Raw genomic sequence first — 15,165 nt, forward strand, 5'->3', positions numbered from 1 at the left:
AAAAAAAAAAAAAAAAAAAAAAAAAAAAAAAAAAAAAAAAAAGAAAGAAAGAAAACAGAGAAGCAGAATTGGTAGTGGGACATCAATTCTCAGACTCCCTCAGAGACCTACTTCCTTCAGAAAAACTGCCCCTCCTAAAAGCCCAAAACCTCAACAAATATCACCACTAACTGGTGACTAAATGTTCAAACCACTATACTAGGTAGTAAGTAAAAAGCCACAGATAGTTAATGACAACTGAGAGAGAGTGGAGAAATTAGTCTTGCCTAGGGATGAGCCCCCTAAAAGGTTATCCAATTATATATATATATATATATATGAATAAATATATATATGAATAAATATATATATGAATAAATATTATATATATATATATATATATATATACACACACATTAACTAAACAGGCTAAACAAGTTTCATTTATCTCTTTCTCACACACATATAAATAACAATTAAAGAAAACAAGGCCACAAGTTTGGGAGGTAGTGGGAAGGAGGACATGAGAGGGGTTGATGAGAGAGTTGGAGTACAGACATGGAGGAGGAAATGGTGTAATCATATTTTAACTAAGCAACAATTGATTAATTTTCATAGAATATCAGAACACATAGATCCCAAAAGAAAAAAATATGAGATATTTAAAAAGTACCTGAACTTCTGTGGCTCTTTTCAACCTACAAAGTAGACCACCGGAGTCATGCTCAGCCAGGGTAATGAAAACTGATGTTTGCAAAGCCAAACCCTCAAAGTCATTTACTGCACACAATTGCCAACATTGCCAACTTTTAAGTTGTGTATGTGACAGCAAGAAAACCCTGAACATCTGATAAACAATTGTACATGTCTCAGCCTAAGGGTTACCAATAAGGGTTAATTTCACATATAAAGGGAAGACAGTCTTTTTTTTTTTTTTTTTTTAAGATTTATTTATTTATTTAATGTAAGTACACTGTAGCTGTCTTCAGATACTCCAGAAGAGGGAGTCAGATCTTGTTACGGATGGTTATGAGCCACCATGTGGTTGCTGGGATTTGAACTCCAGACCTTCGGAAGAGCAGTCGGGTGCTCTTACCCACTGAGCTATCTCACCAGCCCGGGACAGTCTTTTTTTATTTTACTATTTTTTATTGGATATTTTATTTATTTACATTTCTTTTTTTTTTTTTATTTACATTTCAAATGTTATCCCCTTTCCTGGTTTCTCCTCTGGAAACCCCCTATCCCATCCTCCCTCCCCCACTGACAATCAACCAGACAACCGCCTCCCCCCCTGAGCTCCCAGGGGACCAAAGAGTACACATGGAGGGTCCCATGGTCCAGCCACATATGTAGCAGAGGATGGCCTTGTCAGACATCAATGGAATTGGCCCTTGCTCCTGGGAAGTCTTGATGCCCAGTGTAGGGGAGTGCCAGGACAGGAAGGTGGGAGTGGGTGGGCTAGTGAGTGAAGACAGTCTTTTTAACGTGACCCTAACACCCAAATAAAACATTGTATATTTCTGAGTTTCTATGGCATTCCAGACAGCCCTGCTCTGCCTGGTCTCAAACTACTTACCCTCTGGTTGCACAAATGAGACTGCTAACCCTTCACAGATGGGCTGACTGAACACTTCAGACTCACTCGTAAATGAAGCAGCAGTCCTTGTGGCAGATCATGAAAAGAAAGAAAATGTCTATTATAGGTGTTTTAATATTTGGTAAGATTTATCTCAGGTTCTCAGTGTTTTTACACCATTCATGTTTTAAAATAATCCTCCACAAAAGAAGCCTGGAAAGGGAGGATGGGGGTTGGGCAGAAAACAAGCCGCAATGCATGCATCTGAAAAGGCCACGGTGAAGCTGTTGTTTTATATGTTAGCTTTAAAAATTAACTAAAAATTATTCTTTTGGGAATTCTATATTATCAAGAAGTATTCAGCTATCAGATTCCACAGTGAGGTACCACATTCTGCTTAACATCTTTTCCAAAAGATACTGTGTGCCATACTCACATAGCATAGGGTGACAGAAAATTGTTTATAAAATAAAGGGAAGATTAGGAAGAAAGTTCATCCACTTGCTTATTAGTATTTTATATTGTACTTTGGTCGGTCAGCCCACACTGAGATATTGTTAAATAGTAGAAATGATTATTCTTAAACAATAAATAAAAACTACATAGTGACAATAGGACCACATTCAAATTTGTTTTCATTTCATTGTGATGTTAGCACCATTGCTTATTTGATTCTCTGCAAACTGTGCAGGATTCACAGCTGTCAGGATGTCTATATATCCCTAGTCAAGCCTGAAAGTCACATTTCCCCCATGTGTTCTTATCCTCTTAAAACCAAATGAGCATAGTCATTTTGATATTGAGATAAAAATGAGGTAGTAAATGCATATGACACTGGTATCTATGAATATAAACTTTTGCTTATCCTTTAAATGGTGAATTTTGAGCAAAATTGTGAATTGCTCACATGGGTTGTTGCTGCAACAATAAAACTCACAAATGCTAAAGAATAGTAATCATATCACCTATAGACACTTTGATCCCTCTTCCCGCCCCTCCCCCTCCTTCCTTCTCCCTCTCTTTAAAGATTGATCAACAGCAGTGACACGTTAAGCTAAGAATGTTGCCTCCCTGATAGATTGTTTCCTTCTGTGATGTAGTTTATCATCCATCTCATGGAGACAAAGTAGACACTTGACTCCAAGCTGCTTAAAAGTTGTGATGGAAGCCACACAACAATTTAGCTTTATTTAGTGAACACATATGAACTAGAACATTGTATTGGAAAATATTTTTATATACAGATGAAATTTCAGACATATTCCTATAATATGATGATAAAAAGAAATCTATTTAAAAAAAAAAGAAGAAGAAGAAAGTTTCAATGTTTTTACTGGAAAGAGGCAAAGTCTTTAATGCTGTTGTTGAGGTGTGGCTCCCTCTCGTCCTTGGAGGGGGAGGGGAATTCCAGGAGGTTGACAGTTGGCTGATGTGGGTGTCTAGCCAGTAAATCACTGCATTCATCCTGCGACCTCCTATGTGCTCCCATTAAACCCATTCAGCATGAGGTGATATGTGTGCTGTAGCCTGTCACTGTTTAGTGCTGGTTCCCCTCTGCTCAAGCCTCACAAGCCCTCCTAAAGGTTGCCCTTGCAAAACTCTTGATTGGATATTCACAGATTTCAAAAAACACAATACTGAGTGCAAAGAAATAGGACATTAACAATCTGATATAATGGCATACACACATATCCAATTAAATATTTTAAAACGCACACCAAATTCATTAATAACCCTTGCTTTCAGGGGAGATTCAGAAGTGGCAGGACTGTAAGTTGCTTGCCAAAGGTAACTTTAACTACATCTGCAAAATGTGTAGTTTGTTCTTTTAATTTTTTTTTTTTAAGTTTAGTTTCAAACTAGTGATCTTCCTGCTTCATTCTCCTAGGCTAGGATGTGCTGCCAAGCCTGTCTTGTTTTATTTTATTCTATCATTTTATTTTAATGTGTGAAATCTCTATTGACTAGAGAAAGGAGGGTATTAGAGGAATAGCTACAGTATGGATTTGGTATGTGTGTATAATGACCTGCACTGTTTGAAATATCATAAATGGACAAGGTTCAAACAACATTAAACAAATCTGGACTTAAATGTCCCCCTTCTAAGTGATCTAGCACACCATCACTTCACCTTCAGGGACTCAGTTTACTTAGCTGTGTAATGGCATTAATGACTCAAACTTAGTGCATTGCTTCCTGGGAACTGTAAATTAACTAACACATGAAAAGCACTTGGAGCAATGAGCAAGTACAGACCTGTCACCCCAGTGCCGGGTGAAGTGAGAGAGTTACCAAGTGTGTAAGGCCAGCTAAAGCTATAGATCAAGACCCCGTCCCAATAAAACAGAAAAGAAGGAAAGCGGAGAGGGACACCAAGAGTAAGGATGGGGGAAAGGGGAAGAAATGAGGAAGGAAAGAGAAAGCAATGGGTGCTGATAAAATTGCTAGTAATTAAAATTACAGTGAGCAATGTTTTTAATATCTCAAAAATTTCTGGGTGGCTATTTAATTATATTAATCGTAATTAAATCTTTCTTAATTTAAAAAAATATTCGTGAACTGTAAACAAAAGGGAAAAAAAGAACATTCCTAGGAGTGGAGAAAGGCTATTTAACTGGTGGGAAGCACATCTTAGAATACTCTTTGGAGCAGGGGAACGTCTAGTGTTAACAGTTAATTGTTGTTTTATAATAGACAGTGAGGAATTTTAAGTGCCCTGATTTGTGCACGTGCCCATTTGTACATTTGTGTATTATTCGTAACTTTGTGTCAGTTAAAAATGAAGGTGTTTTAAAAATAAGAAAAATTTGCAGACTGTGTAACATTAAAGAATATATGAGCTTGTTGAGTTACTAAAGGCAGCTCCATTCTTGGGGCGTGCATAAAATACTTCCCACTCCTTCTCAGGAGTTAAAAGCCATCTCCTTTTAAACTTGACTCTTAAGTTCTCCAGGGCGCTCAGTGACTCAGCTGTCTGACCATCCCTTCCTCTGTTTTTAACCAAGTCTTTCTCTTTCACTCAGTCTGTGCAACCTGAATAGTTTGGAATGCCAGCCCAGAGAGTGCGCCTTTCTTCCTACTGCGACCAGAAAGGCGGCGGGGATCATGTGACGCGCGTTACTCTCCGCCGACTTGTTAATATCAGCTGTGAATTTTTCATGATGGCTTCGGTAACCTGTAGCCTGGAGTTGAAGCTCTGGGGGTTTTCACCACAAAGAGGTGGATCAGCTGAGCTCTCACTTCCCATCTGGCACTGGGTGACAGGGACAGTGAGGGGGGCGGCAGAAAACCTGGGGTTGTGGAGCAGCCATTGTCGAGCATCAAAGGCTAAACATGTGCTGTTGTGTGCACGTATCTTTGAGACACTTGTTTATCACTGGCTTCAGAATACACCGAGCCAGCGTGTTTAACTTTATAGTCACCACAACAGCTGCCGCGCGTGTAAGTAATACCCTTGCACACAGTGGCATCCTGATCTGCCAAGCCAGGCTCAGGACCTCTCTGAGTGGCCGCTTTGTGCTATTAGGCATGCTCCTTTACCCACGCAGGCAGGCATCCACGTGCAGCCACACACACAGACGCACACCCTAGACATGCAGGGCTGTTTGAAACTGAAAACCCTCCAAGCTAATTCCCATTTGTAACGGAATGAAGCTGGATTTTATATTTTAAACTAAAAAAAAAACGAGAGAGAGAGAGAGAGAGAGAGAGAGAGAGAGAGAGAGAGAGAGAGAGAGGAGAAAGAAAGTATTAAAAGTGAGAGTCTCAAACATATTCAAAGTCAAGGGGGGAGGGGTATGGGGAGAAAAAAGCTAGTTTTTAAAAAAATGTAAAATGTGAGTAGTTTTGTAGAACCACAACACACCACACCTGAATGAGAAAAAAAAAAAAAAAAAGAAAAGGGAAAATAACAGCGGTGCTACAATCCATTGGTGCATAGCACTTTCATAGTGGGTTCGAGTTCAAGCTTATATATTTTAGAGTCAGATGATTCGTTCCTGGGAAAGTCTAGTGTACAGATAAGACTGTTTCCCAAAAGTAGGCGGGACCAGAAACAACAGAAATTTTAAAAGCTAACCCTTGATTTGTTTATTTTTAATATAAAAATGTTGTTTTCAGACTATTACTACAAAATTTCTCTGAACTTGAGATACACGTCATTGTCAATGTTTGGAGGGCAGCGATTTCCAGAGGTCATTCACACTTACCAATATTCTAACATTTTAAATGCTTTGGCAGAAGTGTGGCATTCAATGTCAATGGTTATTAAACTGGCATGATGAAGTATATTACCTACATCCAAGTGATTGTAAACAGCTGTATACATTTCCTATAACTGAACAGTTAAACAAGTTAACTTTAACTGCTATCCTCAACTCATCTCTTTGATGATGTTTTTCAGTCACAGAGGAGACTTGGCAGTAGTGTGCACTGACCAACATGCTCACAACATCAAGGAGTGGAGGAGTCAGGTTTTTTTTGTTTTTTGTTTTTTTGGTCAAACTGGGCAGTTTTATTTTCCTTTACAACTTAATAACTACTTCCTGATGACTGCACATTGGGTAAGCTGCTCGGTAGTTCAGAAAGATCCCTGTGATGGTGTTTTCCTGACAGTGGGTAGTCTTTGGGACTGAGTAGAATGACTTGTATGAATGACGTCACTGTCAAACCAGCAAGACTGCATTTATGTATCCATCATTCTCAGGATTGTTGGTAACTTGGGCATACTTTCCCCAAATCACCTTGCCTTCTTGTGTCACAAGGCCCAACTCGCTCACATTCACTTCAATAACTGTACCTTTGGTGATCACACCCAGGGTTGTATATAATGGGGATGATGGATTCTTTTTCACACCGAGAATAGGCAGGCAAAAGGTAACTTTCAGCTCAGGGTGTGTGACATGAGCTTTTTTAAAACGTAGACCCATAGGCCTAATGAACATTTCACATTTAGGTGGTTTTCTTGTAAAGCCATTACCAACAAAGCAGACTTTAGTAACCATTCTCTTCCATGCCTTCTTTTTTCTTTTTCCTGTTCGAATAACTTTCAATACTTCTGTTTCTCCTTGGGCATGAACTTTGGGTAGAGGGACCTCCCATTTTCCCGCCTTTTCTTTCCGTTTCTGCTTAATCATGTTGGAAAATACTTTTGCTCTCGACTGCCCATCTCTGTCCAGCAGGTAGGTGGGGACTGCTCCCTGTGGAGTCATCTCATCATCCTTCTGCTTGGTGTTTCTCTTCTCATGCATCTTAATAGTTTTTTTCAACTGTATTTTCTTGGCATGGAGCTATTTATGGTAGAGCTTAATCTTTTTTTTTTGCCTTCTTTGAATGTTCATGGGCCTCCCGACCTTCTTTCTTTCTCTTTTTCTCATGGTAATCCAAACGATATCCATATCGTTTGCNGTGCAATTCAATATATTCATTTTGTGGCATGATGACAGCCGCGGAGCAGCGGTCTGCGACCTCTCGGGTCTCAAAAAACTCTCAACTTCTGGGTGTCACCGGCCCACGAGTCCCGGAGGAGTCAGTCATTTTAAGTTTTCTACCTTTATATTTTTACTCTAAAAAAAAAAAACAATAATAATTATTGAAAGCAAGCCACTTTTCTATATTCACTCATCTATGTCATTGAAAACTGATGAGATTACTCCCCAAAAGTTTTCTTTGAATTTAACAAAATTCAGAGTCTTTTATTATATGAAGAACCTCCACAACACAGCCTGTGCATCTCAAGAATTATTATTGCCTTCTGCACATGGCTGTTTGGACATGGTCTTAGCCTGGGGATGGGCTTTATAGTTGTAGACCTTGCAGATTTCTAAGATCCCCTGAGCCTTAGTTTCCTCGTCTGTAAGCTGTGGTCAAGGCATCTATCACCGGCATTGTTGTTAGAACAAAGGATACAAGGTGACCGCCTGGGCTGCTGTCTTCCATGTGACTGGATTGGCATGAGGTCCTGTCACTCCAGTCTGTGGTCAATAGTGAGGTTCTGTCTGCTTCATCTTATATCCCTTAGAATTCCCAGTAACACACTTTGCACAGAGTGGGCCATAGTGAATCTCTTGAGTAAATCTCTTTATACTTCACAACTTGGCTATCTTCTTTACATACTTTACAAGTTGTCTAGCCAGATGCTGGTAACACAAGGGAGAAATGGAGAAAATGATGAGGAGTAACTGGGGAGAGTGAAGGAGCTCAATACAGAAGTGGAGGGATGGAAGAGGGAAAAATATCAATAAAGATGTTTGGGAAAGCCATAAGGAATCACATTATTATCACATTATTTTTTGTTTACCTCAAATTACATTATATATATATATATATATATATATATATATATATATACACATACATATACATATAGATAACATACACAGTTTAAATAAAGTTAAAAACCTTAGACTGACTAGGATTCCCTAGTCAGAGATACATAATAAGATCCATATAAAATTTACTAAAAATAATAAGAACCATACAATATTTAATGAAAAAATCCCAGTAATAGGCATGTGAAACCCCCTTTCAAAGTTAGGGAAGGTCAAGAGACTCCCTAAAAATTACAGTCTGTGCAGTTGTCCTTGGTTCCTCCCATAGGTTGAAGATAAGTCTCAGTTCCTCAAGATACCATGCACTTAAGACACAGGGCTTAGCGGGTTTAAGCTGGGTCTGACCTGAAGCCTCCTGCACGAGGATTACCTTTCATAGAAACACATGGTAGTCTTGAACTACAAAAGAGGGAAGTAACCAACAGTCCTAGCCAGCTATGAAAAATAAGAACCTCAACGACAACCAGCATGGCACAATATTCCTAAAGTGCAGCAGTGTTACTCATATATTGGTGATAACCAAAAGCTATCAAATGGACTTAAAGTCTACTAAGCAAGATGGAAATGATGCCAGATACTGGAAAGCAAACCAATCGTGGCATTCCTGCGAGATATATTGGCACAATAATGACACAGAGTTATGGGAGTAATCAACCACATTTGATTAGATTTAAGGTCATAAGATAGCACCTATTCCTGACACTACTAATGTGACCAAGAACCTAAAATGACATAGGTAATGGGTATACCAGAAAACATAATACTATTTAAAGAAAGACAGCAATGCAGTGACTCCTAATGACATACTGTCATATCCACAGATCAGTGCCTTGCTTAGCCCACATGTCTTGTGTTAGATGAGAATTAACAGAGACTCACAGCTGGATAATGGACAGAGAGCACTCTGTCCTAAATGGGGTGATCTTCTCAAGGATCAGTAATCTACTCAAAAGAGAAGACAAAAAGGTTCTAAGAGCCAAACATAATGAATGACTCCAAGAAAACAGTACCTTCCAGACACGTATGACACACATGAACTCACAGAGACTGGGGCAGCACGCAAAAGACCTGCATAGGCTCAAGCCAGAAGGAATCTCAGCACTGAAAGGGAGAAGTAGATACAAGGTTCCAGCCCTTCCAAGAAGCTGTTTGCAATTGGTGCTCACTGACAAAAGGAAAAATTAGGCTTTTCATGTGGAGTGTCACTGGGTACATCAGCCATACTCCTGGGTAGGTCCCACACCCAGGAGTAGTTGACTAACATAAACAAATTCTATCTCTGTGTGTTTTGTTTGTTTGTTTATTTATTTTAGGTGGGCTTTGTTTTGTTTTTTATTTTTGTTCTGTTTTATTTTGATATTTTTAGTGTAATTTTTTTTTTGCTTATTTTGATTTTTTTTCTGTTTTCATTTTTTTTAAGAGAGGAAAAACAGGAAATTGGATGAGTAGGTGAGTGGGGATTTGGGAACTGAGGGAAGGGAAACATTTGATCAAAATACATTGTGTGAAAAGTTTAAATAAAATACTAGTTCTCAAAGCAAATCAAATCCTCCTCTTCATAGACACAGATAGTTATAGCTCCTGACCCTCACCAGAGAAGTATCTTTCTGGAAAAGAAATTGTTACAGAAAATTACAACTGGTCAAAAAGCAAAAACAATGAACATGAGGTGCTCCACCTAAAAGATAGGTCTACAACACAACTCCTGCTCCTAAGGCTCAGAAACAATGCAGAAAAGGGAGAGAAATGATTATAAGACCCAGAGCACCATTGGTGTCTTCTTTTGGAGATGGTATCTCCAAGAAATACAGAGAATATTCACCCATGTTACGTCAACAATATGGCTCCCTAATCACGACGTTAACAAGGAAAACATCTATAGACAAGCTGAAGTTGGAGGAGGCAACTCACAGAACCCCACCCTGAGACAAAGAACCACAGGTTACTAAAAACTTCTGAGAAGTAGAAAAGTAGTCTTCTTGCTTGGTGGAGCACTCTAGTTGGTTATCCAAAACCAAGTGGTCAACCCTGAAATCATGTACATGGACTCCACAAATGTATGCATGTACTTATACATATCAATATAAATATAACATAGCAATTAGGGGCAGGAGGAGAAGGCCAGTAGATTGCGAAGGCAGGGAATTGTGGGGTATCAGGGCAGGGAAAGAACATTGGAGGAATTGGAGGAGGAAAAAAGAATAGATGGATATGATGTAATTATGGGGTTTTTGTTTTGTTTTGTTTTGTTTTCTTTCTAAATTTGGATATCTTATTTGTTTGCATTTCAAATGTTATCCCCTTTCCTGGTTTTCTATGAGGGTGCTGCCCCACTCACCCTCCCCCACCTCACTGCCCTAGCATTTCTCTACACAGGGCATCAAGCCTTCACAGGACCAAAGGCTTCCCCTACCATTGATGCCAGATAAGGCCCCTTCAACTCCTTCAGTTCTTCCCCTAATTCCTCCACTGGGGTCTGTCCCTGTGCTCAGTCCAATGGTTGGGTGTATTGGTCAGGATCTGGCAGAGCCTCTCAGGAGACAGCTCTAACGGGCTCCTGTCAGCAAGCACTCCTTGGCATCCACAGGAGTGTCTGGGTTTGGTGTCTGTAGATGGAATGGATCCCCAGGTGGGGCAGTCTCCGGATGGCCTTTCCTTTAGTCTTTGTTTGACTTTTTGTCCCTATATTTCTTACAGACAGGAACAATTCTGGGTTAAAATTTTGGAGATGGATGGGAGGTCCCATCCTCCAACCAGGAGCCTTGTCTAACCTCTGGATATAGTCTCTACAGATTCTCCCTCCCCTTTGTGGGGTATTTCAGCTAATGTCATCCCTGTGGGGTCCTAGGAGGCTCTTGTTTTCCTGGAATCTGGGACTTTATGGTTAATACCCCCAGCTCCCCATCCCCCATCCCCACCCTCATAGAAAACCAGGAAAGGGGATAACACCTCTGTTCAATTCCTGACCCTCTCTACATCTCCTCCATTTCCTCCCATACCTGATTCTGCCTCTTCTTTCCCCTTCCCCTCTTCTCTCACGCTCAAGTTCCTCCCACCCTCTACTTCCCTTGATTATATTGCTCCCCTTTCTAAGTAGGACTGAAGCATCCACTCTTTGGTCTTTCTTCCTCTTGAGCTTCATATGGTCCATGAGTTTCATCTTGGGGTTCCATGCTTGGTGCCTAATATCCACTCATCAGCTAGTACATGCCATGTGTGTTCTTTTGTGACTGAGTTACCTCACTCAGGATGATATTTTCTAGATCCATCCATTTGCCTGCAAATTTCGTGAAGTCATTGCTTTTAATAGCTGAATACTACTGCTCATAAAATTGCAAAGCTTTTGTAAGGCAGAGGACACTGTCAATAGGACAAAATGGCAACCAACAGATTGGGAAAAAATCTTTACCAATCCTACATCTGAAAGAGGACTAATATCCAATATATACAAAGAACTCAAGAGACTCCAGAGAATCAAATAACCCTATTAAAAATGAGGTACAGAGCTAAACAAAGAATTCTCAACTGAGGCATATTGAATGACTGAGAAGCACCTAAAGAAATGTTCAGCATCCTTAGTCATCAGGAAAATGAAAATCAAAATAACCCTGAGATTCTACCTCACACCAGTCAGAATGGCTAAAATCAAAAACTCAGGGGACAGCAGATGCTGGCAAGGATGTGGAGAATGAGGAACACTCCTCCATTTCTGGTGGGATTGCAAGCTTGTACAACCACTCTGAAATCAGTCTGGTAGTTCCTCAGAAAATTGGACATAGTACAAAATGAAGACCCAATTATATCATTCCTAGGCACATACCCAAAAGATGCTAAAATTTATAACAAGGATACATGCTCCACTATGTTCATAGCAGCCATATTCATAATAGCCAGAAGATGGAAAGAACCCAGATGTTCCTCAACAGAGGAATGGATACAGAAAATATGGTACATTTACACAATAGAGTACTGCTCAGCTATTAAAAACAATAAATTCATGAAATTCTTAGACAAGTGGATAGAACTAGAAAACATTATCCTGAGTGAGGTAACCTAGTCGCAAAACAACACACATGGTATGCACTCACTGATAAGTGGATATTAACTCAAAAGTTCAGAATACCCAAGATATAATTCACAGACCTTACAAGGCTGAAGAAGGAAGACCAAAATGTGGATGCTGTAGTCCTTCTTAGAAGAGTGAGCAAAATACTCATGGGAGACAAAAGGTAAGAGGGACTTGGGAGGAAGAGAGGGAGAAGAAGTGGGAGAGGGGACCAGGAGAAATGAGTATGACATACAGAGGGTCAGATATTTGAACAGAGGTCTGTAGCAGTGGGAGATGGGAAACTCGGGGTAGCCACCAGCAAGTCCCAGATGCCAGGAAAGCAAGAGGCTCCCAGGACCCAAAAGGGATGAGATTAGCTGAAATGCCCAACAAAGGAGAGGGAAAACCTGTAGAGACCATATCCAGAGGTTCGGCAAGTCCCCTGGTTGGAGGATGGTAGCACCCATCCCTCTTCAAATTTTTAACCCAGAATGGCTCCTGTCTAAAGGAAATATGGGGACAAAGTGTGGAGCAGAGACTGAAAGAAAGGCCATCCAGAGACTACCCCACCTGGGGATCCATCCCATATACAGACACCAAATTGTAGATGTCAAGAAGTGCTTGCTGACAGGAGCCTGTCATCGTTGTCTCCTGAGAGGATCTGTCACAGCCTGAAAAATACAGGGGCGGGACCTCAGTGGAGGAGTTAGAGAAAGGACTGAAGGAGCTGAAGGAGTTTGCAACCCCATAGGAAGAACAACAATATCAACCAACCAGACACTTTAGAGCTCCTGGGGACTAGACCACCAACCAAAGAGTACACATGGAGGGACCTGTGGCTCCAGTGGCATATGTAGCAGAGGATGGCATTGTAGGGAATCAGTAGGAGGAGAGGCCCTTGGTCCTGTGAAGGCTTGATGCCCCCGTGTTGGGGAATGCTAGAGCAGTGAGTTGGAAGTGGGTGGGTGAGAAGGGAGCACCTTCATAGAAGCTGGGGGAGGAAGGATGGGATCGGGGAGGTTCATAGGGGAAACCAGGAAAGGAGAAAGCATTTGAAATGGAAATACATAAAATATCCAATAAAAATAAGAAGCATTTGATGACTATAATGAGCATTGTTTAACCTTGTTTTTGAAACAAAAAGAGAGAAATATTTCACTTGCAAATTAATATTTGTACTAAGACAAAGGAAGCAAAAGCAGATTGAGTATCTTTTGGAATCAGTAGATAGCAAAGGGAAATTCCAGTGGATGTGAGCTTATAGGCCCCAAACCCACCCACATAGTAAAGAATTTAGTAGTTTTGAAGTTCCAGGACACCAACACCACCATCTCAGAGCAGAGTAATCAGAAACACAATGCTGCCCACCAGATCAGCTGGAGGTAAAGTTTTTCCCCCTAAGGAAAGTTATACAAAAAATGCAGTTACAGATGACCTTTCATCCACTCATTCAATAGATATTTTTTTGCTATTTTCCAGGCAGTAATGCAAGAATGGATGTTAATGTTTTTTGTCTTAGAAAATCAGACAAAGAGATAATGAACAGATATACAAGGAAAATACAGAAATATCCATGGGCAATCAATGCAGGAAATTACCAAAATGGGTACTAATGATAGCTTCAGAGAATAATGATCTTACATAGTGTGGCAGCCTGAAGATGAACATGAAAGGGGTTAAAGTTTTTTTGGGAAAGGGATGTTGCAGGGCACAGAGAACAGAAATACAGAGCGCTGGAAACAAAATGGCTCGTCATCCTAGAAAAAAAACAAGGTCACTTTTTTTTTTTTTTTTTTTTTTTTTTTTTTTTTTTTTTTTTTTTTTTATCAAAAAAAAAGGAAGAAAAAGAACCCACATTGTAGAAAAAAAAAAAAAAAAAAAAAAAAAAAAAGGTAGGAAAGGCTGAGCCTGGTGACACACATATGAGAGTAAGGGAAAGGAAAGGAAGTTCTACTTCAGCCTTTATTAGCAAAACCTTGTTTCAACAAAAACAACCAGGCAACAAAAATTCAGTAACAGAAAGAGAGGATGGTGCCAGTGGGGTGGCTCAGATGGTAGAATCAACTGCCTCACAACCCTGATGATCCAAGTTCAATCCCCAACACCCACAGTAGAATGAGAGAATGAAATATTGTAGAGTTGTCTTCTGATCCTACAAATATCCTATGCATGCTTACACACACACACACACACACACACACACACACACACACACACACACCATACACACTAAACTGGGGCAGGAGGAAGCAGGAACCACTGTCCACAGCCTTCTAAACAGTTATATGAATTTATGGTTTCACTCTGCATGAGAAGTTTTAGGAAGATTTGAAGAAAAGTATAACATTATGTAACTCAAAATTTAAAAGCATGGTTTTAGCTACTGAAATGAAAATATACAGCATCCTATATATTATAGGATATATACATACATACATACATATATATATACACATATATATAGTATTAATTAAGATTACAGCGTTAATATAATATATTCCACATACCAAGTAAACTAAAGAATAATAAAATAAATTAGAAATAGTTGCTTGGACAAAGAGTAATAGTGGAAAGATAAAATATAAATTGATGAAATGTGTTTTGATGATAGAAAGCCACTAAGATTTACTAATGAGCTGGATAATTCATGGGATAAGAAGAACAGAAATAGTGAATGGACAATTCAAAATAATCTAGTTTGAGAACTATAAGATTGCAAGTACCACATGTTCAAATGATGAGAGCTGTGGAGATGATGTGGGGTGGTCAGCACTCCTGGGACCACAGTAAATATAGTCCTGCTGAATGGTTATCATTCCCAGTAGGTTAGTTAAATAGAAGCCACTATCAGGTAGTTTTCAGGCGATTTACTGAATCTGATCCCTTCACCAAGCAGACCCTTGCAGTATATGGAGATGGATATAATCACTGTGGAAGGCAGCCTGATTCTAACCTTCGCCCATTTTTCACAGATAAGGTGCAGCTAAGAAAATAAGTCCCTACCCCCATTGAGGATGAAAACAAAATAAAACCTACTAATGGGTATTAATTCATTCTTTGAATCAATAACTTCACCATCTTATTTACAAAGTTACCTCTGTATCCAATAGTCTTTCCCTAGAAGTTTTTCCTAGTGAGCGTTCTGGAAACATTTATTTACTGTTTCTCCAATTCAGTGAGTTTAAGGAAGTCTTGGTGGTGTGCAGTCTATTTCTTTTCCTAATTTTCTA

The 15,165-nt window shown here is 39.6% G+C and overlaps 1 pseudogene; it reads right to left on the minus strand.

Moving 5' to 3' along the window:
- Positions 1-6,198: 6,198 nt before the first annotated feature.
- LOC110317174 lies at positions 6,199-7,016 on the minus strand (annotated as a pseudogene).
- Between the last annotated feature and the right edge of the window lie 8,149 nt (positions 7,017-15,165).

This window comes from Mus pahari, chromosome 2 (genome assembly GCF_900095145.1).
Source record: "Mus pahari chromosome 2, PAHARI_EIJ_v1.1, whole genome shotgun sequence".
NCBI classification, from domain to species: domain Eukaryota; kingdom Metazoa; phylum Chordata; class Mammalia; order Rodentia; family Muridae; genus Mus; species Mus pahari.